This window comes from Ambystoma mexicanum, chromosome 5p (genome assembly GCF_040938575.1).
Source record: "Ambystoma mexicanum isolate Mex_15411 chromosome 5p, UKY_AmexF1_1, whole genome shotgun sequence".
Classification (NCBI taxonomy): Eukaryota; Metazoa; Chordata; class Amphibia; order Caudata; family Ambystomatidae; genus Ambystoma; species Ambystoma mexicanum.
This window is the reverse complement of record NC_090930.1, coordinates 847,854,197-847,879,802: the sequence shown is the minus strand read 5'-3', so window position 1 is coordinate 847,879,802 and position 25,606 is coordinate 847,854,197.

The window sequence follows — 25,606 nt, the reverse complement described above, 5'->3', positions numbered from 1 at the left end:
GACGACGTAGCAGCTCATTTGATTGGGTCGGGAGTTATTGTTTGATCAAGTCATGGATTGTTCGCTTAATCTTCTGGGTAGCTCAGAAATCTGAAGCATCACTCCTCTCACATAGGCTTTCGCAGATGCCTTAAGAATTTCTGCTGAGCACAAAACAATCTTTGATGTATAATAAGTGCTCTAGGGAAGTGTTCATGTTATATTTGGATATTGGGTCTTTCTCTAGCCCTATGTTCAATCTCTATAGATAGGATTGAAGTCAGTCCATATCTTATGTAATTCTAAAGAACCCAGGGCATTATTGAATCTACCCATCAGATGAATTACACAGCCAAGTATTGAGTATTTAATGGAGTGACAGGTAAGAAAATAGTGGAATCTTGTGAAGGTCTGTCTCTTCCTTTGGTTCCGCTTCCCACTCTGCTTTCTCTCCAGCTCTTCTCTCCTTCTTTCAATTTTCAAGGATCTTGAAGTTTAAATGTCCTGTGCAGCTGATTGTGAAACTGACAACTAGAATGCACGTTGAAATTGGTGTTACTTTCACTCCACATTGACTCCTCCCCCCCTTCTTTGTCTCAGTACTTAAGGCTTTCTGGGAGGTGGAGTCCAAAGACATTTTAAACCGTTTTAAGTTGGATTGCTTGATACATTTCTTTAAATAACAACCATCATAAACAGTAGATGTTAAAGGTGTTTAAAGAGTGTTATGTACACACGAAGAGTGAATAGTATTTTGTTTGGAATGTTCAACAGAAGGGGTTTTCAGGGTTTTACCACTGATGGGTTCTGAATAATGACAACATGCCAATTAAGGACTCTGGTATTAAAGTACCTTCTTCACCTGATAGAGAAGAATACTGCATTTCTCCTGTTGGAGTCACCACTTCTCCCTGACAGCCATCTCCTCCCATGTGATCCACTGCAGTCTATCACCCCCAAGGCCAGGGTCAGGCAGCGGCTGCCTTTTCCTGGCCACATGGGTGAGACTTTAGGCTGAGGATCAGTGATGACTCCAGAGGATTCATCACATGTATAACCAGTGGGTGATTCGATGGTTTATATTGATTTATACATAATGTGATGGTCATAGGAGCAAATCTTTGATCTTGGTTGAGGTTGTAAAGGAAGCTCTGTGCTCCGGTCCTGTGCAATTGCTCCTCTTTCCCATCTAGGTCTTTTGCCGGCAGTGTCGAAGTTGCCGTACTACTTCAGAGTCAAAGTGCCCATTGCTTTTCTTTCCTGTTTCAAAAAATGTATTTAGGTCCTCCAGATAATGGAATTCCTGACTCTCAATTTTTTGTTAATGACATCTTTGTTGGTTCAAGTAATCCATACTCAATATCACATTTTTTGAGGAAGGTGTGTAACGCAGAAACTGCTTCCTCTTGTCCATGGTTTCTTTGAAATAATATAGAGATGTATATATCCTTTTGCTATTATTGGTGAACGGATGTTCTTTTTTTCTACTTGTGTTTTTGTGTCCTGTATGCAGACAATAAATGATCTTTCCTCATGGGGTTTTTAGGACATATGCTCACTTTAAGTCCACTGGAGTATTAAACTGAATGTAAAGGAAACCAAAGATTAATGTTTCCATGAATGTCACTGGAATGTAAAAAATTGCATTTTATCCCTCGGGTTATGATATTCTGTATCTGCGGTCTTTACAGTAGTTCATGATCATTACATTGAAGATTTTCTAGGCCCTCAATCCAGTCTTCCATAGTATAAATACTATGTAGTTTGCTTGTAACATAATTTGTTTGCAATCCTAGAGCCTCTCTGTGATCTCTCAGTTCAGCATGTGATTGCAATATCAACTGTTTGTATTGCTCCATGGTACCATTTACAGGAATATATGATGCGTTGATCACAGAAAGAAGGTGATTTCTAGGTAGTAGACATGGTTCTGAGATCGAATTTGTAACCTAGAACTACATTTTCCTGTTAATGCAATGGCAAGCGGCAGAGAGTGTGGTATACTGGCATGAGTCAAAACACAGTGTATTAACAGACATTAGCACCCAGGCGAGGGGAGCCAACCAATTAGGTGGCTAGGAACACAGTCTTGAACCGCCGGTGTAAGCCCACGTTTTTTGCCGTCTGACTGCCAGCTCCCCCTGCTGCCATCTTGCTCCCTTTTTTATTTTAAATTCCCTCCTCCCCAACTTACCTTATTACAGCTGCGGTGGCACTCGCCGCCTGAGCCACACCTTCCTCTCTGCGCAGAACAGCCATCAAGGAAAAAGGAAGAGGGGCTCTGTACGGAAGTCCACTTTCCCTTCCCATGGCAGCCATGTTGCTAAAGGATATTCCTTCATACAAGGGGACTCATAACGCATCCCATTGTACGAAGATAAATCCGTTTATTTTTTAGCACCCCGGCTTGCTGCTTTGGTAACCCGGGGTGCTAATGGGCATAACACCCGATCGGGCCGCCGGATCGGATGTTAAAGCCACAATAAATGGATTGTAATGTTTGCTGTACATGCAATTAGTGACCCCAAAAGAATTCAAACATGTCTGTGAAATGCACCCCTGTTCATTAAATCATTGTATACAGGATCATGAGAGAAAGCAAGACGGATTAAAGCAGTACCATTGATGAGCAGCAATAAGACAAATCTTCTGTGCAGTAATAACGGTGTAACACTATTATTCAGTGTTCATTCGGTGAAAGAGAGGACAGTAATAAGAGCCCCTGCCATAGGAATGGGTACTCTCATTGGAGCCAAAGAAAGTGGATCCCGTCTACTGAAGTTTCTCCCTGGAGGCCAGTTGGTGTGCAGGCTGCAGAACCTCCCTTCGATCAGCATCCGTTTCTTGATGTTATCCATGTTCCCCACTGTTACTTGTTCCTGGATGCCCAGCCACATCTCTTAGGCTCTCTGTCTTTAAGCATGACTCCTGTTAGGCATACTGGGCTTGGGCTAGTGTGGAGCATTGTTTTCCGGATGATTTGGGTTATCTGGCCTAGGAGGGGCAGAGGCTAAGGTTATATATTTGCGCATGAACAGCCATATCTCTTAGGTGTTCAGTTAGGTGCTTGCTGGTTTGCTGGTTGTGACGCTGCTTTGGTAACTCTGGGTTAGTGGCCTATCTCGCTGTGCTCTCCACTATGAGACACTGCTTTCTAGAGCCCCTATGAATGTGCAGGAGGAGGTTGAAGTGTCACATTATTAGTGGCTTTAAGAGCAACGCCAAAGTGAGTTATGTGGGGATACTGTCATGGGCAAATCTAGCATGTATATGTTTACCTAATGTGGCATGGCATTAATACTGGCCTTTAGAGCAAAGCCAACGTGATTGTTCTTATACGAGATGATGGCCGATATGGGCTCGAAAATGTGGTCTTACACTGGCAGAATACTGACATGTAATGTGTGCAAAGGCATCATCAATGCGGGCTGGAAAAACCTCCTGTGTGCTCTTGTTGACCTGGTATCTACTGAATTATTTCCTGTTACCCTTCAACCGATTGTAAATCGTATGGCATTTTATCCACTCTTCCAACAAAAGTTTGCTGTATAAAGACTCGTAACAAATTGCTCACAAGTTTGTGGGAACTATTTACAGCCCTCCAGTGAAATAATTCATCAACTCATGGAACCAAAAGCTGCATCCACATTCTCAGGATGCGCCTCTGTGGCAAATTATTCTTTGTACATACATTGTTACAATGCAGCACAAAAGAAAAATGAGGTCCCACTATGCCTCATTATGAGGAGGAAATAGACAACACCATGTGTGAATTATATGACAAACTGTAGGAACACTTTAAGAACAGGATCCAACTACAACAATAGCACCTGTCTTCAACCCAGCATCCCTCCATTAACTGTAGAGTTGCTAATACATTGAGGAACCAAGGGGCATCCCTGTTTTGGCCCAGACAACTGTCTTTTAGCCATATTCTAGCCCACTCTAGAACTTATACCTGTACCTTCCCACCCAACCTTTCCCCTCCCCCTTCCCTTGCTGCCCATATACCTGCCCTCTCCCTCTTGCTCTGTACCCTTACTCCACTGTCCTCATATGCTTAATTCTTTTACCATCCATCATTCTCCCTTGCTCCATGTACTCACTCTTCTCATTCCCTTATCTTGTAGCCTTCAACCACAACTCAGTCTCACCTTTACCTCACTCTGCTCCCTCACAATCTTCCTCCTCTCCCCCTACAGCCACATCCCTCAAAGCCAACACTTCCACTCTCCCAGGATCTCCAACCTCATCTATCCCAGTGGCCTACCACACAACACAAGCTCCTCTTCCCCACCTCCTATCACTCTTTCACTTGGCTTCTGTAATGTACAATCCATCTTTGTCAAGTCTTCCTGCATCATAGACCACTTTGACTCTTATTACCCTCAATGTTCTCTTTTTGCTCAGACAGAAAAATATATCTCGCCTCATGACTCAGCCTTCTCGCATGCTTACTAATCTGTTGGGAAGTGCAGCGAAGTAGGGTCTCTTATCAAAAAGGCTCCCTGCTCACCCTCTAGCATCACCTTCTCCTCTTTTTCATAAACCACTATTCAACCCTTTCCCTCCTACTCCCCTCACTGTTCTGACTCTCGTTTGACCACCTGGCCATCTCAACTCCTTCTTCCCTGGCTTACGCCTTCTCCTTGAGTCAATTCCCACTGACATCTATTTGTCATGCTTGGTAACTTTATCCTTCCTAATCCCTTTGCAACCACCCACCTTGCATCCAATCCCTCCTATCTGATCACTCCCTTTACTTCACCCACTACCATCATACGCACTCTGGTAGGGACTCCTTTGATCATATCTTTCTCTTTATTATGCTTTCCACCTCTGACCTCTCCATTGACTCCTCTGCCTCGGGTAAATCGATTTTAATGTCTCTATCCCTCTGCCCTCTACTTTGCTACTCCCATCTTTAATTACCAAGGGAATATTCAAGCAGGACTGTCTTGCCCCTTATCTTGATGTTCTGGGGACCACTCTCCTATCTCTCCCCCTATTCATGCTTCTTCTATTTTCCATGCTTTTTCTGACTTTCACTATGCACTTATGACTCCTATTTACCAACACCATCCTGATCGCACATTTACACCTTTCTGCCCCCTTCCTCAGCACTGGATCCCCTATGAGAATAGAACCTTAAAAGAAACAGGTGTTGTGATGTGCGCAGCTCGTGCAAATCCCAGACTCTACCCCACGCCTACCTTACAAACATTGCCTTGATGCTCTTTCCTCTGCAGTGGACTCTGCCCAATACTCCTACTTTACAAATGTAATCTCCTCCCTTCACCCATGCAAACCTTCATCTACCCTCCAAGCTTTACTCGCACCTCCCAAGCTAATATCTATTGACACCTTCCTCTCTGCTTATCACTTTGCTCACTACTTTTCCACTAAAAACTCAAACATTTGTGACACTCTCACAGCCTTCCCCTTTCTCCCTCTCTGATCCTCTGAAACATCTCCCCCACCCCTTTTACTTAGAACTATTTCTACCCTATATTTCCTGAAAGGTTAGCACCCATCCTTTGCAGCACCAAGCGATTTTTGGCTCAGATGATTGACCAGTTTGCTCCTCAAACAGTAAAAGACGTATTCCCAATCATCTGCCCTCATCTCTCTGACCCCTTTAATGACCCGTCTCTCTCACTTTATCTCTCTATTTCTTTCTCTCTCTCTCCCTCTTTCTCTCTCTCTCTCTCTCTCTCTCTCTCTCTCTTTCTCTCTCTCTCTTTCTCTCTCCCTCCCTGAACTTTCTCTTGCCTCCTTCAAGACTCCTTCAAAACTTCAACTGCCCTACCCCTTTTGAAGAAACCCTCTGCTGATCCAAATGTCTCACAGAAACATTACCCTGTAGGTACTCCACTGAACCTGCACTCATGCATGCCTTTAACGTTCTCACTGATGTTCACTACTGCAAATTCTCTTCTATGGTCATACTTTGGGACCTCTCTGTCATTTTTGACACTCACTTTTGACACCGTCATCGACTCCTCTCTCCTCACTACACAGAAGCTTGCATTTCACAAATCTGCTCTCACCTGGACTGCCTCCTAAATGGAAGGTCACTCCTTAACTCCTGTAGCCCGCACACCTCTGACCCCACCCTTCTCCCTGTTGGTATCCCCCAGGGCTCACTCCTTGAACAGCTCTTCATCAATGTCTATACCTCCGCCATATGTAGACTTATCTCATCCTCTGCCTTTCACTACTACCTATTTTCTGATGACACTCGCATATTTTTCTCCTTTCCCTCCTTCGCACCAGCAGTGTTCTAATTGATCACCAACTGCATTAATGTACTGCTTTACTGGGTGGCTCTCCAGTACCTCATGCTGATCTCTTCAAAAACAGAAGTCCTGCTTCTCCTATCTTAAAATATCATTTCTCCATTCCCTCTCATATCTCCTTCTCGCCTGATTATTGATCCCTGGGCCAAGGCTGGCAACCTTGGGGTCCCCTTTGGGAGCAACCCCAAACTGCAGCAATGTGTCACTACCACAACTCTTACAGATAATATTAACCTTCCCAAAAATTGTACAATTCATCAATTTCTTACGCACCACTCTACGGACACTCCAATCTCCACTCTCGTGCTCAGCAAACTCAACTACATCCCATGCCTATGCCTTGAGCTTTCTCTCTTACTATTGCTCCCTCTACTCAAAGTCCTCATATTTGCTACCTATCTACAACCTACCTGGATCCTCCCCTGCTCCTACCTACCGACATCATGCTGGATGGCTCTCCATGCACAACCGCTCCATTTACAAATTCCTTTCTCGTAGTCTACAAAATTATTGTCAGTCTTGTTCCACAGGGCCTGTATATCTGTCTACTCACCATCTCATTCCTTATGCTTCTCTGCACTCAACCTCACTGTCCCCCAACCCTACTGTGCCACTTTTTGCTTCCACTCTTTCTTCTTACTCCACTCCATTGGAACCCATACCTATCACAATCAAAGCCAGCAAAATGTAGATCAAAGCTTGGCTAAAACTTCACCTACTAGCCAAAGATGCTGCTTCCCCCACACCTTCCCATCCCCCTACAAGGCCCCCGCTGGTTGCTCATCAGTTGTCACCTGTGACGAATCCATGGAATTCGTCCCCTCTCCCCAAGGGGGGCCACTTCCGTTGGGACTGGGGAGGTAAGCCTGCTCAGCTTAACACCCCCATAGGGGACAGGGCAAGCAGGATCCTACTGGGGATGACCCCGCCCTTGAGGACAGGTCTTAATAGGGATAAGTATCATTCACCCTCACTCTAGGTTTCCCATAGTAATATGTGTTACATGGGAATTCATGTGTGTAATGACTTGTCCCTTGTTGTATAGATGGCTAGGTGATTTCTGAGCCCTTTCGGGCACCATCATATAGGCGGGGTAGAGAATGGGAAGAAATCCCACCCAAAAAAAGTAGTGTCTAGTGAGATATTCACTAGACCCGGGGGCACCTGTGGTGTAGTCAAGACTACTGCATATTAAAACATATAATTAATCAATTTAAGACGAAAAAAATGAACACAAAGTGCTCATAATTCTTTTCCGTAGTGCTCTTCTCTTTAATTTGCACTATTTAAGTGCAGAGATCCAAGCTGATGCACTTCGGTCTTTAACGTCCATCTTCAGGGCAGGTTCTACAAAACACATAACATAGCACAAGGTGGAGAATGGGGAGAAATGCCACCCCCTTACTGCACAGAAGGTCAGAGATCCAACATCGCCAGAAGAGCGAGAGAGAGAAACCCACGAGGCGGCACAACGCAAGGGTGCTCCCAGAATGAGACAGACCTCCTATGGGTAGATATGGCAGGACACGAAGCCTACATACCCAGTGTAGACAGTGAAAACACAGAGGAGACTGTGGAAAGAGTCAGACCAGAGTAGTCTGGCCCAGCAGGCTCTCCCACGGCAAACACCACTTGAGCAGAGATCAAGCAAAGCCTCAAGATACCGAGGCCCAGAACCCACTGAAATTCAGCAGGAGAGGAGCCACGCCTCCTAAAGTTGTAGAACCACCAGAAGGAGCTGATGGACAGAAACTACCTCGTCTGAACATAACTTCTGCCCAGAGGAGCACAGCGGAGGGAGAAGAGATAGGCGGTTGCTCCTCAGAGCTGGGAGCAAGGCAGAGAGGCCACCTGAGACCTCAGGGCGGGGTGAATGCCAAAAGGGCACAGAGTGGGCCAAGAGAGAGTCAACCCCAAAAGGAGTGTACGAGTCAGAACCCAGGGTGGGGAGAGAGCCAGAAGGACCCAGAGTCGGCCAAGAGAGAATTAACCCCAAGAAGGTGCATGCAACTTGAGACCCCAGGGTGGGGTGAGAACCAGAAGAGCCAAAAGAGGGCCAAAAAGCATCAACACCAAGAAGCAATGTGCAACTCCAGACCCAAGGGCAGTGTGAGAACCGGAGGAGGCCAGAGTGGGCTGAAAACAGTCTGACCCAAAGAGGCGGTATGAAACCCAAGACCCCAGGGTGAAGGTGTTTCCGCACAGAGGCAAAAAAGCTTTGGCTATGCAAGAAGTAAAAGAGAACTTTTGTGGATCACTTCGTTCAAACGGTGCTAAGGCCAAGGAGTCCTAGAAACATTTACGGATAAAGACAGAACATTTGTTGAGCCTTGATTCAAAATTTATATTGCGTTGGAAGCCTGAAAGACATATGTTGATACTTCATTTTGGACTGTGAACCAGGTGAGAAAAGATATTGGCTGGTGACCTGATCTGAATTGGTTCAAGGGCGAGAAGCTCCTTCTACCATAGAAACTTTAAAGATGGAGGTTAGAAGCCAGCCAGCCTTCTATCATTTGGTAGAAAACCCTTATAATAGCTTTCTGTTTTAGTTAGCTTCTTTTTCTTTTTAGTGGTAGGGCCAGAAGTCAGGTTAGGCCAGGTTTCTAGATAGTATTGTATTTAATGATATTTGGCACACACAAACTAGACATGCTTCCGAAGAAAAAGGCTAGGCCTGCAGCAATTGATATCATTAAGGATTGGCGAAAGGAAGCTATGCAGCAACTTAAGAGTAAAGAGAAACATGCACGTCGACATATGTCTAACTCTGAAAAAGCATTATTGTATGATCAACAGAAACAGTCGGAATCTATTAGAAGTACGGATAGCGCTTTTCAACTTGGAAAACAGAAAATATATCTGTCTCAGGATTTTATACCTCAGACAAACTAATCTATAAGCGTTTGAATGAGCGTAGGACTGTTGCCACTGCACCACCTCCTTATGTAACTCTCCCTGTTGTTTTACCTTTTCCTGCTGTTGCACCTCCTCCTGTTGTTGTTCTTCTTCCTCCTGTTGTTGCTCCTCCTCCAGTTGTTGCTCCTCTTCCTTCTGTTGTTACCCCTTCTGCATTCTCGCCCTTACCAACAGTTGCTGTTCCCTTAATTCCATCTTTACCACCAGCGGTAGTGTCTCCATTGCCTATTGAACAAGATTTGTGTGAACTTTCTTTTGCAAGTGTTTCTGCTCCACTTGTAGCTATTGAAGGGGCGAGTGTTGATTTAAAAATAGTGACTCGTAGTACAGTATCTAAAGCTAGGAAAAGAGAATTGTATACATGGGTAAAGAAATATATAGAAGAGGGTGAAACATTCCCAAATAAAATATTTTGATAAAGGGGATGGGAATGCATTTGGCTGATAATTGGAGTGAGTTGATGGACATGAATGTCCCACAGTGGTTGAGGGATTTAAATATCTTAGCTCGCTCAAGGGACACTGTGTAGAAAGTACATGAGCATGTTGAAAAGGTTTTTGAGTTAAAGAGGGAGTTAGATCAGTTACAGAATGATGAAATAGATGGCGATAGATTGGAAGCCTCATATGTGCAGCAACTATTTCTTCCTTCATGTAAACCAATGAGTGAAGAAACGCGTATTTGCACAAGAGACGCTCTTAGATGAATTTCGGATGTTTCAATTTCTCCCATTGAAGTATATGACACGTTTAGTCAGTATGCTCCGGCAATGCAAAGGAAAGTGTTACAGGTAATGGTAGAGTACCAGCAGGATGAGTTTATGAAGAAAAAGGTTTGTTGTCCTGCAGATTTGATGGTCATTTATAAGAGAGCATTTTCAACCGATACTGCTTTGACTACTTTGTCACTAGATTTAGCTTTGTTGCTTAATAAGCGTTCAGAATTGCCTACTTTACAATTGCCAATGAGGGAGATTCCTCCGACATTTGTTCCTAAAGTAGAAATTCCAGCTGATGCCACAACAGGCGCAGCAGCCACTACTATTGAAGCTCATTATGTCTCACAGTTTGTTCATGTCCTATTTTCTAGACAAGAAGTGAATACCATTAGATAAACAATTCCAGAGATTAGGAAAAATCCAAGAGGATTTTATAAAGAAATTGAATCTGTCTTGCATTCATCAGTTTTCATGCTGGGAGAACCTACCTGCTGATTTATGGAAACAGATTAGAACTGTAGATGATCAGGCAGGAATGGGTGACACATGGGTTAACTTGCTACGGATAGATGGAGAAAGGAAGGCTGGTGAGAAACCGTCACAGGTGATATTGACACTGCCAGACAGAATAGTAACTAAATTAAAAACTTTGGGTCCAGAGAGAAGAATAGTTTGGGACAAGCTTACAGCTTGCATCCAGTGGAAATCTGAGGGCTCTACCGAATGTTTTCATCGGTTCAAACAAGTGTCTTCAGATTTTAGCAGTCAGCACTTAAGTACCAAGTCAGGAAAAAGGCTGTTTGTAGACAAATTTGTGCGTGGATTGTTGCCTGATATCCAATCACAAATTATGACTTCCGAAAGCGCCTGGCAAGCTAAATCACAGTCTGAAGTATTGCACATGGCTCAGTATTATGAGAATAGAGTCAATACTGAAAAAGAGAGGATAGAAAAGAAGAAGGGAGACTTAAAAACAAAAGTATTTTTGCAGCAAATAGTAAGAGGAACTAGAGGTGGAAATGCACAGTTTAAAGGACAGTTTGCACCACAGAGTAATGCACAACTGGGTCCTGTACACATGAACCAATGTGCTTAGAGGGCACTAGAGAGCCAGCCAAGATGGCGGCTCCCCTGTGAGCTCCCGGCAATCCCTCGTATGAATCCTGACTAATCGCCGCAATCCTGATGTGAAACCCCCAGTTTATGCAGACATTATATTAAAACAGCACAGACTGTCACTTCTGCTGGAAAAATGAAGAAAATTGGAATTGCCCATACGAGTCAACCGCGACGTGAAGTGAGCCGCACTTCCTGATCTGCGCAGGCACCCTGAAAGACGAGCCGCACAGCAAAGAACGCCCGAGGGCGGATGGGAGTGGCCGTGGCCAGAGCACCGAGGCTAGCCGGGACTGGCAGCTGTGGAGATGGGGCACCCATGCCAAAAGCCCTCAGAAGTGGTGGGCACCGGAGGAAAACTCAAGCAGAAAGCAACTTAATACAGCCAGGCCCCACTGGGAAAAAACTGATTCCAGATCCCCGGCTGGCATCCCCCCACCTGCCCGTGTTGTGTCGACCCGGCTGAGCTCTAGGCCACATCAATCAGGCGGTGCTCCGCCGCACACACACAGAAGCCAGGAACCTCCTCAAGGGACGGCACAGGACGACCCCTTTCCCCGTCAAGAGCAGCTCAAAACGCTCACTGGCAATTTCAACTCTGTCCCCGGCAGCGCAGACCATGACATAAGCCGAAGGATACACGACTGTCTAGGCCGCTATGGGGAAAACAGATAAGTCCCAGAGAAGCTCAACTTTGATGCTGGCCCGGCACCCAAGGCTCCCAGGTCAGAAAGCCGCCCAGAATCCCCAGCCAATCTCCCAGAGGAAGAACTCCCTCAACAGCCAGACGTCCGGGAAATTCTAATGCACCTAAAAGCCGGAATAGGCAGTCTTGACAGCAAGATAGACACGCTGTCATCCAAAGTGGACCTTCTTCAACACCGCCTTGACAAACATAGCGACAGGCTAGACAATGTTGAACAAAGAGTCTCGGATCTCGATGATGGTGCATCATCACTTACCACAAGAGTCTCCACACTAGAGGGCCAAATGAAAACAGTTCTGGCCAAAAATGAGGATTTAGAAGGCCGCTCCAGACAGAACAACATAAGGTTAGATGGCGTTAGAGAACAACAACTACAAATTAAAATGGAGGATCACGTTGAGAAAATATGCACAGAGCTATTCGGTCCTACTGCGCTATCACAATTATTTGTGGTACAGCGAGCTCACAGGATCCCCTCAACCAGACCCATTCCGGGGACACCACCCCGTCCGATCATAGCCAAGCTCTTAAACTACAAGGACAGGGACAAGATTTTGAGAATGGCGAGATAGAAAGGCAAACTCCACTATGATGGTGACGACATCCAGTTCTATCCGGATTTTTCTCCATCAGTCCAAGCCAAGAGAAGGTCTTTCACCCATGTCAAACACAGACTACGCGACAACCAAATCACTTATTCAATGCTCTTCCCGGCGAAACTGAGCATTCAATACGAAGGGAAAACACAATTCTTCAATTTCCCCGATGAAGCCACGCTGTTCCTAGACAGACAGGATTGCAAACCCGCAAACAAAAGCTCCGGATCATCAAGAAGAGAAAGGACAGGAAGAATACCGCCTTGATAAGAACTTCAAACGCCAACCTGAATTTAAGCAGAAATACGTCATCAGGACAACATCAGCGACCGGGACGTAGGAGTCTGACTCTTGGATGGACTCCTGCACCCCTTGCACAGCATGTTCTCGGTTCAAGTTGGGGGGGTTCCAAATGGACAAGTTGGGGGTTGTGAGTACGGACTACGAAAAACCAGCCGCTGCCCCCTCGTGTGGGCACCATAAAAAGTATCACCAAGACAATTCAAGGTAGCATCTCGGAACATTAGAGGTGGCAATCACCCAGCCAAGACGAGTAAGATTTTGCAATTCCTCAGACGTCATAGGGTCAAGGTGGCAATGATCCAAGAGACCCATCGCCTACCTGACAACGAACACCTCTGGGCCCGAAACTGGGGCTGCCACCGTTATTTCTCTTCCTACTCATCATACGCCAGAAGAGTATCGATCCTCATCCATTCAACACTATGTTTCTGCCTGAACAAAATGGAAAGGGACAGAGAAGGGAGGGCACTCCTGGTGCAGGGGATCGTGGCAGAGGAGGAAGTAGTATTCGTCAACTCGTACGCCCCTAACACAGATGGCGCAAACAATTTTGACTGGTTGCTGTCCCAACTAGCACAAGTAGGCAACGCAACCATAATCTGGGGAGGCGACCTGAATACACACCTCGACCCACAGAAAGACAAAACACAGCCAACAACAGTGCACCCATCCAGGGCCAGCTTACAAGTGCAGGAGATCTGCAAAGCATTTGACTTAATAGACATTTGGAGGCATCAAAACTGGGAAAACAGAGACTATACCTACCACTCAAGCACTTACAATGCAAGTTCACACATCGATTACTTGATGGTCTCCTCCCACAGTGCATGGCAATGGGGCACATGCCAAATACTCCCTAAAACCTTCTAAGACCATGCCACAGTAATACTCGAATGCAACCCTCCAGTCGTCAGATCGCGGCCGCCTCACTGGCGCTTTAAACCCGGAACACTGGCCAATCAAATGTTTGCAACGGAATTACACAACAAAATCACTACATTTCTCGAAATTAACCAGGACACTGTCAGCTCCACAGGGACTCTGTGGGAGTCACTTAAATGTTATATAAGGGGGGTGTGCTTAGCTAAGGAAAACGGAATTCTGAAACTAATCCGCCGTGAATTGATCGCCAGCAAAAAGTCACCTGAAAACTCCTAGAAAATCACCAAGGTACCATGAATAGAAACCATACCTAAGCAGAGCTGAAGGAAGAACTTCTCAACTTCAGAACCATAGCATACCGAGAATTTAAATTCCTAGGAGGATGAAATAGTCGAGGTGTTCAGAGCATTTTATCAAGAACTGTACAGCGCCAACCATCCCCCAGACACAGCGGCGAGCTGTACTGGGTGGAGAGGGAACTCCGTGAACCCCTAAACGACCCCCTAAACGACCCCAACTCACTAGAGGAGATCCAAAGCCCCCAGGCCCCATGGGTTAACAGGTGAATTCTATAAATTCTTTGCCCAAATCATAGGCCCCCACCTCTTAAAGGTCTACGAAGAACCAATCGAATACGGCATCCTCCCCCCAACACTAAGGGAAGCTAACGTAATTCTTCTGCATAAAAAAGACAAACCCCCTGAAGAATGCAAATCCTACCGACCAATCTCCTTAATTAACCTAAAAACCAAAATCCTGGCAAAACTTCTATCGAATAGACTACTTCCACTAATGCCCGCACTGGTACTTGCAGATCAAGCGGGCTTTGTACCCAGGCGCAACACAACATTTGGGATATGAAGAATGTTCGGGGTGATAGCAGCGCTGGATCCCAGCCAAAAGGCGAAAGCGGTGCTGCTTGATGCGGAAATGACTTTCGACTCTGTCGAGTGGCCCTTCCTGTTCACAGTTCTGCAGCAAATCGGACTCAGGAACCAATATATCAAACTGGTCTCTCTCCTCTATAACCAAACCCAATCAGCAATCACCCTAGGGACGACACGGTCAGCATATATAAAACTCCAACGTGGTACCAGACAGGGATGCCCACTTTCTGCCCTGATATTTGCATTAGTAATGGAGCCCCTAGCGGCTAGCCTTCGGGAGCGTCAAATTCAAAGAGGGCTTAAGATTGGACCTCATAGACTAATAACATCCCTCTACGCCGACGACATAGTCCTTTACATGCAAAACCCCAGCAAAAACCTCAATCCTATTATGCGCAAAATAATAAAGTTTGGGTCGGTGTCAGGGGTAAAAATCAATCACGCCAAGTCAATTGTATTCCCCTTGAATGCCAACACCAGAACATTTTCAGACGATTACAATTTTAAATGGGAAAAGGCCCATGTCCGTTATCTGGGGATTCTGATGTCCCTGAGTCACCATGAAATATTCAGTGACAATTACGAAAGTGTACTTAAAACACTACGAGAAAAGGTGAACAGGTGGAAAGCACTCCCACTAACCCTATGGGGAAGGGCTTCCCTGGTGAAAATGGTAATTCTCCCCAAACTCTTGTATTTGTTCTCCAATATCCCGATCCTTTTGTCACGACGCTTTCTAGGGATGTTGAGGTGTTTAGTTCTGGACCTAGTCTGGGCGGGCAAACCAGCGAGGGTGGCATACTCATCCCTCATACTACCAGTAGCCAAAGGGGGCCTTGCACTTCCCGATATGGGAAGATACTACTGGGCAGCCCAAGCTCAGTTCCTCAGCCACTGGTACTCGACCCAGTTCGTAAGACCACATGTGCAGGTCGAACGAGCTCTGGCCTCGCCAAACCTGTTGAGAGCCGTGATCATCAGCAAACAAGCAGCACCACACACAACATTGAACATAGTACATGCCACATACACAATGGAAAATTGCCCAAAAGTATAATGTACAGGTTAGATACTCGCCTCTCCTGCCCATTAGATTTATCCCAGGGGTGCTCCTCACTGCTGAAAAGGTGTTCCTTAAGTGGGTAGACAAATGCAAAATTTGCATGCTTGGCGACCTATTCGTGCAAGAAAACTTTATAACGCCCCAACAAGCCAAAGAGAAAGGCTGCACCACCTCCCCGGACATATTTATTTACTTCAGAGTACGATATACATTACAAGAAATTATACCCTCGTTCCCACAACAACCACCAATGTGGCAACTACTGCATGGAGTAATACAGGCACAAGGAGAGGGCAAATTGGTCTCATCTATCTACAAAGCCCTTTTAACAGACACACTACCAACGAATCTGAAAACAAAAGAAAAATGGGAAAAGTCGCTGCAAACACCCATCCTGGATGATGAATGGGGCTATATATTACAACAGACACAAAAAGTAGCACTTAATTCACGCCTCAAACAAATCCATTTCAATTAACTACACCAAACATACTGCACCCCCAAAAAAAGGAACAGGCACCACCCGGAGCTGAACTCTACATGCGACAGGTGTGGTACGCCGGCGGCTGACTTCCTAAATCTCGCATGGAGCTGTCCAGTAGTGGCCAAATTCTGGTCAGATGTGCTCCGCGAAACTGAAGCAATAATAGGGGAGGAGATAACACTGGTCCCAATAGTAGCATTACTAGGGATGACAAAAAACCTGACACCACCAACAAGGAAACTGGCAAATGGACTACTGGTACTAGCAAGCAGAAGAATAGCCATGGCATGGGGACGGGGCCCTGCCCCCTCATTGACAAATTGGAGGAAAGATATCCTCTACTGCCAAGAAGTGGAAACAGAATTCATAAGAACACTGCCCCTGCATGCGAGGCCCCGGGACATATGAGGCCCTTATGTAACATATCTCCTCTCCAAAGCTGTTTCCCCTTCAGCATCGCCTAAGTCCACACAAACTAGAACTCAAGCGGACTAAGATCCAATTCCAACTTATGCCATAAAGGGGCCGATTGACTGCAGCAAGGGGTCGGGGAGAGGGGAGGTTTGGGGTGGCAGAAGGGGGGGCAAGGAGAGGAGGTTGGCTCAAGTTGTACAGCCCGCAGTTCATGCTAGTTGTGTATTCTTGTAAAACCGAAAATGCAAAAATAAAGTTTTTTTAAAAAAATGAACCAATGTGCTTATTGCAGACAAGAAGGTCATTGCCGAGCACAATGCCCGAACCTTCAGCAGCGATCAAATAACACATACGGTACCATGGGTAGACGATCCAGAGGCGGTCCTGTTATAGGGGGTTCTGGTATAAGTCAGTTCGCTCAGAATCAACAGTCATTCTCACAGGATAGCCAGCAGCATAGTGTTAATAATGGGAACATTTTTGATAATCCTTCGACTGTCTATTTCTCTGAGGATCTTGCATTTGATGATGTACTGTTCCGTTAGGACAGCTCGAAGTAGAGTATGGAACCAGTACCTATTCCGGTCAATCAGAAAGGGCCCTATATTGAAATGAAGGTGGGGAATAGGAAGCATCTATTTTTGATAGATACAGGAGCACAGAAGTGTTCTGTTGATCATTCACGGGTTCCAGATATTCCACTGTCAGGGCAGAATAACATTTCTGTAGGGTTCTCTGGTATGCCAGTGGTTAGTCCGGTCTCTCAGCCGGTACCGATTTCACTGGGGCCATTCACTGATTCATGTCCATTTCTTTTGACGACAAATTGTGGTGAAAATTTGTTGGGGTTCAATCTGTTTGAAAAGAGTAATTTACTGTTCTCCGGATGGAGTGCATCTAACGATTTCACCTCAACGAACTTCTGTTTCACAATTCTTGACTAGGCCTTCACCGACTGAATTGGAAAAGGTTCTGGCATTTTTATGGGTGGTAAATGATAATGATGCAAATTGAGCCTGTTAAAATTGTGTTGAAACCAGGTGTTAAATTGCCACGTATTCCACAGTATAAGATTTCAGTTCACGGTGAACAAGCTTTGAAGAGTATAGTATCTGATTTTGTACATCGAGGAGTAATTGAGGAAATTGCAGGAAGATTGTGAAATAGTCCAATTCTACCGGTGAATAAGAAAGGGGATAATGCATTTCCTTTCCGTTTTTATTATTGATTTGGGCGCTATTAATAAAATTGTTGCTCCACAATTTCCGATTGTGCCTGATGTGACTACAATATTGACAATGATTCCGGCTTTAGCTACTCATTTAAGTGTTGTGGATTTAAAGAATACTTTCTTTAGTATTCCTGTACATGTTGACAATAGATATTTATTTCCTTCACCATAGGGGGACGCTCGTTTACATTTACTCATGTGCCACAAGGGTACACTGAGAGTCCAAGCATTTATAGTAGAGCATTGAAGGAACAGCTTGATACACTTGAGTTGCCTTCCACCTGTACATTGTTGCAGTATGTTGATGATCTTCATTTAGCTGCAGAGTCAAAGGTTGCTTGCAAGGAGGGCACAGTGTTGCTGCTTATTCATCTGGCAGAACATAGGCATAAGGCTTCTTCAAAAAAAAGTTTCAATATTGTCGACAGGAGGTCGCCTATCTAGGAGGGGAGAAGACTGACACCTGTAGGGATACAAAGCATATCTAGCAAGTCTGTCCCAAATACACAGAAAGAGGTCAGAGCCTTGATAGACAGTGGATCCCTAACTTCTTATTAATGATAAAAACCAATGTTGGCATTGACAAGGAAGGGCATTTCTTTGCCTTTACCATGGAACATGGATTTCCAGAAAGCCTTTGATCTGCTCAAGACTGCGTTGTGTTCGGCACTGGTTTTGGGCACACCAAATTATGACAAGGCCTTTGTTTTGTATGTGCATGAATGTGATGGATGCGCTTTGGCTGTTTTAACGCAGGAGCATGGAGGAAAGAATAGGCTGTGTGGTTATTTTTCCTCCACGCTTGACCCTGTTGCATGTGCTTTGCTGTGATGTCTGAGAGCTGTTGCTGCTGCCGCTGCATCTGTAAAACAAAGTGAGGGTATGGTTCTGGGTCACTCCTTAACTGTGATGGTACCTCACTCTGTAGATGTTACATTAAACAGAACGCAACCGCAAAATCTCACATCAGCACAATTAACAAGATACAAGCTGATTCTCTTTGCACCGCATATCCAAATTAAGAGATGTTGCTCATTCAATCCGGCCAAACTATTGCCTCTTCCACAAGAAATTGCTTGCAGTGATGAGATGTCACATGACTGCTTTTATACCACAGAACAAGAGACTAAAGGCAGAATTGATTTAAATGATACACCATTAAAAAAATCCACAAGGGGAGCTGTTTTGCGATGGCTCCTGCTTCCAACTTCAAGATGATGAGATCACTACATTAAGTACAAAAGAATTCTGCATAACTCCACAGAGTCAACAGAGATTATAGCATTGACTCGAGCGTGTGAACTTTCCAAAGGGCTTAGAGTGAATATATTTATGTACAGTCAGTATGCCTTTTTGGTGGTTCACAACTTAGATTGATTATGGGCAGAGAGAGGGTTCTTGACCTCGCATGGAACTAAGATACAACATGGTACCCTGATAGTTCGGCTACTTTCAGCACTTATGCTTCCTACCCAGTTAGCAATAATGAAGTGTGCAGCACACCAGAAAGTAACAGATGATGTGGAGAAAGGAAACACTTTTGCTGGCTGAATAGCCAAACAGACTGCCACCAATTGCATTCCAAAATGTATATAATGAAAGAGGTCACTAACACTTGTGTAATAGATGTAGGAATTGGTTGTATAAAAGACATTTAGGCTGATGCCACTCCAGACAAACTTAAACAGCGGGCTAAGGGGTCAGCAAGTTTAGACAATGAAGGTTGTTGGGTAGATAATGCGAAACAAAAAATGGATGCTGCCCAATGCTTATGTCACCACTATGGTTACGATGGCTCATGGTAGCAATTTGAAATGGCCAGATGCTTTACCGATAGCTCTATGGTCCATGCGGATGACCACACAGTCTAGGACAGGGCTCTCTCCCTATGAGATAATCATGGGGAGACCAGCCAATATTTTGAATGTTCCCAAACCAAAGTGGCTTAAAGATGTAAGCATTTGCTCCTTTCTGAGTACAGTGACCAGTTAACTCAAAACCTGTATTTGATTATTTGAACAGGTGTGAGAAGCCCTCCCAGTAAAATACGAGGGTCCAGGTCATCAACTCCGACCTGGGAACTGTGTGCTCGTCAAATCGTTTGAAAGAGCCTCCTGTCTCGCACCTTGCTGGAGAGGACTGTACCAAGTCCTCCTTGCCACACAGACCACTGTACGAGTGGAAGGGAAAAGACACTGGATTCACACAACGCACATCAGGAAGATACCTTTTCCTCTATCTCATGGCAAAGGGGAAGCGAAGGAGATTGTTCACTTTAATACTCATCACAAGTCTGTTCTAACCGACACTGAGGATGTCCTGGAAATCCTTCCTGGGTCCGTGGGGCCTGTGGGGACTGTTACTTTGTCTTCAAGTTCTTCTTCTGATCTTTCTTCACTGTTGAGCTATCTTGCTTCTGCTTCATCACTTCCTTTAGGAAACGACAACACTCTAGTCGCAGATCACACCGTACCTGGAGTCTTGAGGTACGATCTGCGTCCAAGACACCGGACTTACAACACAGCATCAGCTGTGCCCATAAGGAATCATCGTTGAGCCAGTCTCTTGTCACTCTTTCACTGAAAAATAAAAAAGAGGCAGGGAACGGCAAAGTCACCTTTAAGCAAGATAGGCCACATGGTCAGGAGCCACCGACAGATGAACTAAAAGAGCCTAACCGAGAGGCTTCTAAATGGACTCTGAGAAACAATGTCCCTTCCTAAATCCACTCTGTGGAGCAAGCTATTGGTCTTGTGGCTGACAAAGAATCTGCTCATCAGAGATCATGGTCCTTGAGGACTCACTGTTTTTTAATCACGGTACTTGTTTGTTTAGTAATTATATTTACGCTTGGGTTCTGGTACATGGAAAGAGTGCATCCGCTTGAGACTTTGTTACCTACTGAAACTATCTCCACTGTGTCTCCACCTTTCGTGCATCTGCACACTCTTCCTCCTCGAGACTCCCAACATAGACAGGGATATCATAATAGTACTCCTAATGATCATGAATGCGACCGATGCGATTCTAAACAGAACAAATTGCTGGGTGTGTTCACACTTGCCACAACACTGGGAAAAGGGACTGGGCTGGTATATTCATCCCCTTCCTTTAACTACTGCATGCTACGCCTCGCTCAGGGCACTATTCTTTGGTCGTTGGAACAATAGTATTTCTGGGAACTTCGATGGGACAAATCTGAATGAATTTGAAAAATGAGTCTGAATGCCTTTGGGATGTTCTCTCTTCGCAAATAGTCGCTTCATTGACTTCACCCTCGCAGGTTACATCATGTGGTATGTGAATGGTCACCTGTTGGAACGTGGTGACATCACACGGTATGCGAGTAATCACGTGTTGCGAGTGCACGCATAAAGCTATTGCTTGTCGTTACGATCATTGCTTCTGATCGTATTGTTTCCTGGCGTTCCGGAGCTTCACCCGCTCGCTGTGAACTTTCCTTCTCGGCTCCTGCCCGAAGCCTCATTCCACAGCGGTACTTCCGACACTTGCAAGTCTATTCCATTTCCATCCGGAACGGCCATTCGTAGTGCCATCTGGCATTGTTACCTTTTGATTTTCCTCATAGCGATCTCCCCGCTATTCTATAACTCATAGCGGTTTCCCGCTATTTTTCAGCCATAGCAGTCTCCTGGCTATTCTACAATTCACAGCGGTTTCCCGCTGTTATTCAGCCATAGCGGTCTCCCCGTTATTCTACAATTCATAGCGGTTTCCCACTATTATTCAGCCATTGCGGTTTCTCCGCTATCCATTCCGCCATAGCGGTCTCCCCGCTAAGTCTAGTGGACTACTTTCAGTTTATAGGTGATTACTCCTGTGTCTCTGTGCAGGCAGGGAACATTACTACTTCCCTGCTTCTAGCCAGCCTATAACTATGCATTACAAGCTTAACTGTGAATAATCCAGTCATCTTTACAAGGGCCATTTCCATCAACATCAAAGTCTTGGAACAACAATTGCCAAATACCAACGATACAACACATTTGGGCCTTTTCCCTAAATCAAGACACATGCACTGGACTTATTGGACGCTATCCTGAGTGCACCAACCCGACACTAGTGACGCCCTCATTCCGCTCGGGTCTAGCTTCCTCTACTAACATCCTTTTCCTTGTCGTTGCTTCCTTTTGGATTACCTGGTGCAATTGGGGATTCTACCTGTGACTGTCCTGATCAACAGGTTAGTGTGTTATACAAAAGTCCATACTTACTCTTGGAATTATTCTAGTCTTTAATGTACGTTTTTGATTCTATTTGCAGTCTGGCGATTTATCGTTCCTTACACGCCCTTTCCACTGATTACTCCCTTTGGCTGTCAACTTTTACAGCCAGAGAGTGACATCAGTTGGAAGGTCTAATTTTGACGGGACGTCGTTCTACCTCAGGTCACTCCTCAATATCCAGGAACGACTTCCACTTGTATCCTTTATTGTGTTTCAACCTGTATCGTTTGATTGGTGTACTGTTAGTGCATTCTGGTTTATGACATTGGTACACTAGGACCGAGGATACAAGTGCCTGAGAAAACAACCAATGCCTTAGTAATGCAGGATATTACCATCAAAGAGATGATGGAAATTGATGTTTTTGAGGAATGTGATTCAATATGTACAGACATTTATCCATGGTTCTTGAATAATACGAATGTTTGAGTAAATGCTCTTGGCTTAGGCCAAAAGGAGGGTTTGTTAAACCATATTTGCTTAAATGCCACCTGATTATGAACATTGGCCTAAGACATTCGCATTTGTATTAAAACCTATGATTAACTCGATTTAGATAGAATTGACTTTGCTGCCATCTTGAAAACATCCAACATTTTGATCCCAACTCCTGATGCATGTTCAGAAATGATTAACCATGTTTTCAGCTGCCACTGAGCAGAATGCCCTTTGAGCCTATGTCAACACTAGGACTGCCAAAAGAAGAAATGTTTATCCTGTTCAAAGAGACCTTGTAGTCACAATGAACTCCCATTCAAGGTGTTATCTGTGCCTACAGACTCATCCTCTTTCAAACAATGCCACACAAAGCAAAGCAACTACAGCCGTGTGTTTTGGAAGAAATCCTTTGTGCATCTTTTGGAACAGGACTTATCCTACAGCTCAAGAAACAAGGAAAGATCTACACAGCTGAATACAACAACGTTTGCCAGTATTCTATCTTTAAGGAACCTTGGAGCCACAGTGAACCTCAATTCAAGTGTTATCTGCATCAATAGCTTCAGCCATATACAAACATCAGAACTGAATGGCAGACACACTAAAACCATGTGCCTTTGCAATAAACTATTGAATTTGTTTCTTGAAACTGGGTTTAACTTGAGCTGGAGAACCAACATCGCCATTGAATCTCCAAGGATAGGACAAAATGTCAAAAATGTAAACTAATATTGCTATATTTGGCATGTGAACTGGGCACGAAGCCAAATTTGTAACTTATTAGTTTGGAGAAGGGCTGGGCAATGACCAGGACTGTGCATAAATACTGCATGCTTTGTGATGACCAGTACTCTCACCCCTCACTGTGTCTGCTGGTATGCACTGCGAGCTGCTTGGGAGCCAGATAGCTATCTGCTTTGATATTTGTATCTGTACAGAATAAAGTTATATTCATAACTTTGACTTCGTGACTGGCAGATTAAATTTTTGGTGGTACTAAGTCTCGATATTCCTTGCTGATATATCAGGCAGACAGACTTTATTTTCTGCGACATCCTGATGAGCACCCTCTTGAACTCTTTCTTTTCCTTTAGAATAGGAACGTTAGAAGTAGGGACAAGATAGGTTTTTTGTTATTTAAAAAAAACAAGGTTACAAAACACAATGGCCCTCATTACGACCCTGGCGGAATCCGAAAAACGATGGCGGAAATGCAATACCGCCATCGAATACCGCTCGGTGCGACTATGACCCGTCACCGCAAAGTACGAAGCCATTAGCGACACCGTAGTGAACGCCAACGCTAACTGCACCAAGTACGCGCGCGCGCGCCATGCCAAACCGTAAATGCCACCATGGCGCAAGGGTACGCGAATTCCGACCCTAGCGGACATGTACCTAACGCCATCAAGCATGGCGGAAAGCACCAATCCGCCATGGTGAGAAGTACGGCATCGCGAATCAACCGTAAACGGCCCCACTGAGTGCCTGTACACCGCTCCCTGCCCACAAAGTACAACTCCCCGTAGGTGCAATGAAGTCACAATGCAACCAGTGAAATGTACAAGTCACCCATGCATGCCAACGAACAAAAGAAACACAAGAGGGGCCAATGGGAGCTGCAGGGCACAGATGGCACGAATACAGAAGCCATTCCAATGGACATGACCACAGTCCCCCCCCCAGAAACGCACGCAAACACAGGCACCTGTGATCAGCAATATTCCGAAAATCACAACATTCCACCAGTCCACCTGGCTGACCGGCATCTGTTACACAAAACCCATTCCCCCGCCCCTGAGCATGACAACATTCAAACAGTCATATTGGCAGCCCCCATCCCTGACCTCACTGGGCTCCGTAGGCAAACGCGCCCAGCACAGTACCACGCGACTAAACTCCGAAGCTGGAACCCAATGCAGATCTCCTCACAATACATCGCTCCCCAAATAGGAATATGCCACATCACTCGCAAAGAAGAACGCTACACGGCCCATATCAGAATAGAAATTTAATGCACAACTAAATCACCAAGCCCATACAGCCAATAGTCCATGAACTCCAAAACACATATCCCCATTGTGGGCTGCATCCGCAAGGAATGACCAGCTACTACTTGTGTGACGCCCTGTTCCATCATGGTACACAGAGCCACATTCACGTACGAAAAGGCAACATGGAAGCGCACAGAACCGCAGGCCCGTCCCAATGGGGAGGCACTAGTCCAGCTGAAAGGCCGAAATGTTGCTCCGAGCCACTAGTACTGCGTAAGGGCATGTGGCCCATTGGCGATCGTCCCATAAGATCGTAATGCTGCTCCACTGATTAACACGAAGCAGCAGGTGTCGGGAGTAAACGCCATCTGCAGGAGTGGCATACAGATGGCAGTGGCAAAAGGGGAGGAGATACCTGTCAACCAAAAGAAAAGAAAAAGAACAGAATGGCCATCAGAACTACATTCGAACAACTCACTTCAATGATCACACTAAATCCACAGTCATATGCATGCTAGCCCACTCTAAAGGATCATCACCACCCCGAAACCACTTGCGACTCATAACTATCTATATCGAGGTGTAAACACCATCACAAACGAGTGTACCTGTGCATGCGTCTGTCAAAACAGATTCCATCAGATGGGAATGTTAACGTGCATGGACACAAGTGTCTGAAGGCGCGTCGAGACAGGGAGGGCTCAACAAGGCCAGATAGACGATGGTCCCACTATGGCAGCCCTGCATCACATAGCGCAGGGGAGGCGGATAGATTCCAACAAGCCCTGTACATGGCAAACCCTGTATCAAATCACCTGCCCATGCATCCATTCATCATTCCCTCATCCTGTTATAAAAACGCCTGAATATTTACTCACAAAACATTCGAAATTTCCATTGAGTCTGTGCGTTATGCAGCCTGCAAAATCCACAGTGCCCCAGCCCGTAATTCCAGTGTTGTGAAGTTACATGTATTTGGGAACGTCCGGCCTCATCGCCCACGTCACTATTGCGCATCCAAAACTATTCATATCAATCATTGCTTCCTCGCCATGGCCCCTGTCTCAAGGACATCGAACAAAAGAACGTTATATTTGCAGTCAGACCTGTGGGCATCTCCCCGGCGCTAGCTGAAAACCGAAAGCGCCGCCCTTCGAATTCCTCATTTGCAACATCACGTCGAAAAGGCATCTGTGGCCGTTTGAAATCACAAATTAATCCATCTAGTGCGGCTGTGTGTGAAAATGGCAACTGCCTTCACCCACGAATGGGACGCCCCGCCCGTCGGTGCAACTCGGTACAGTGATGCATGAGGGCCCACCGTTACTCG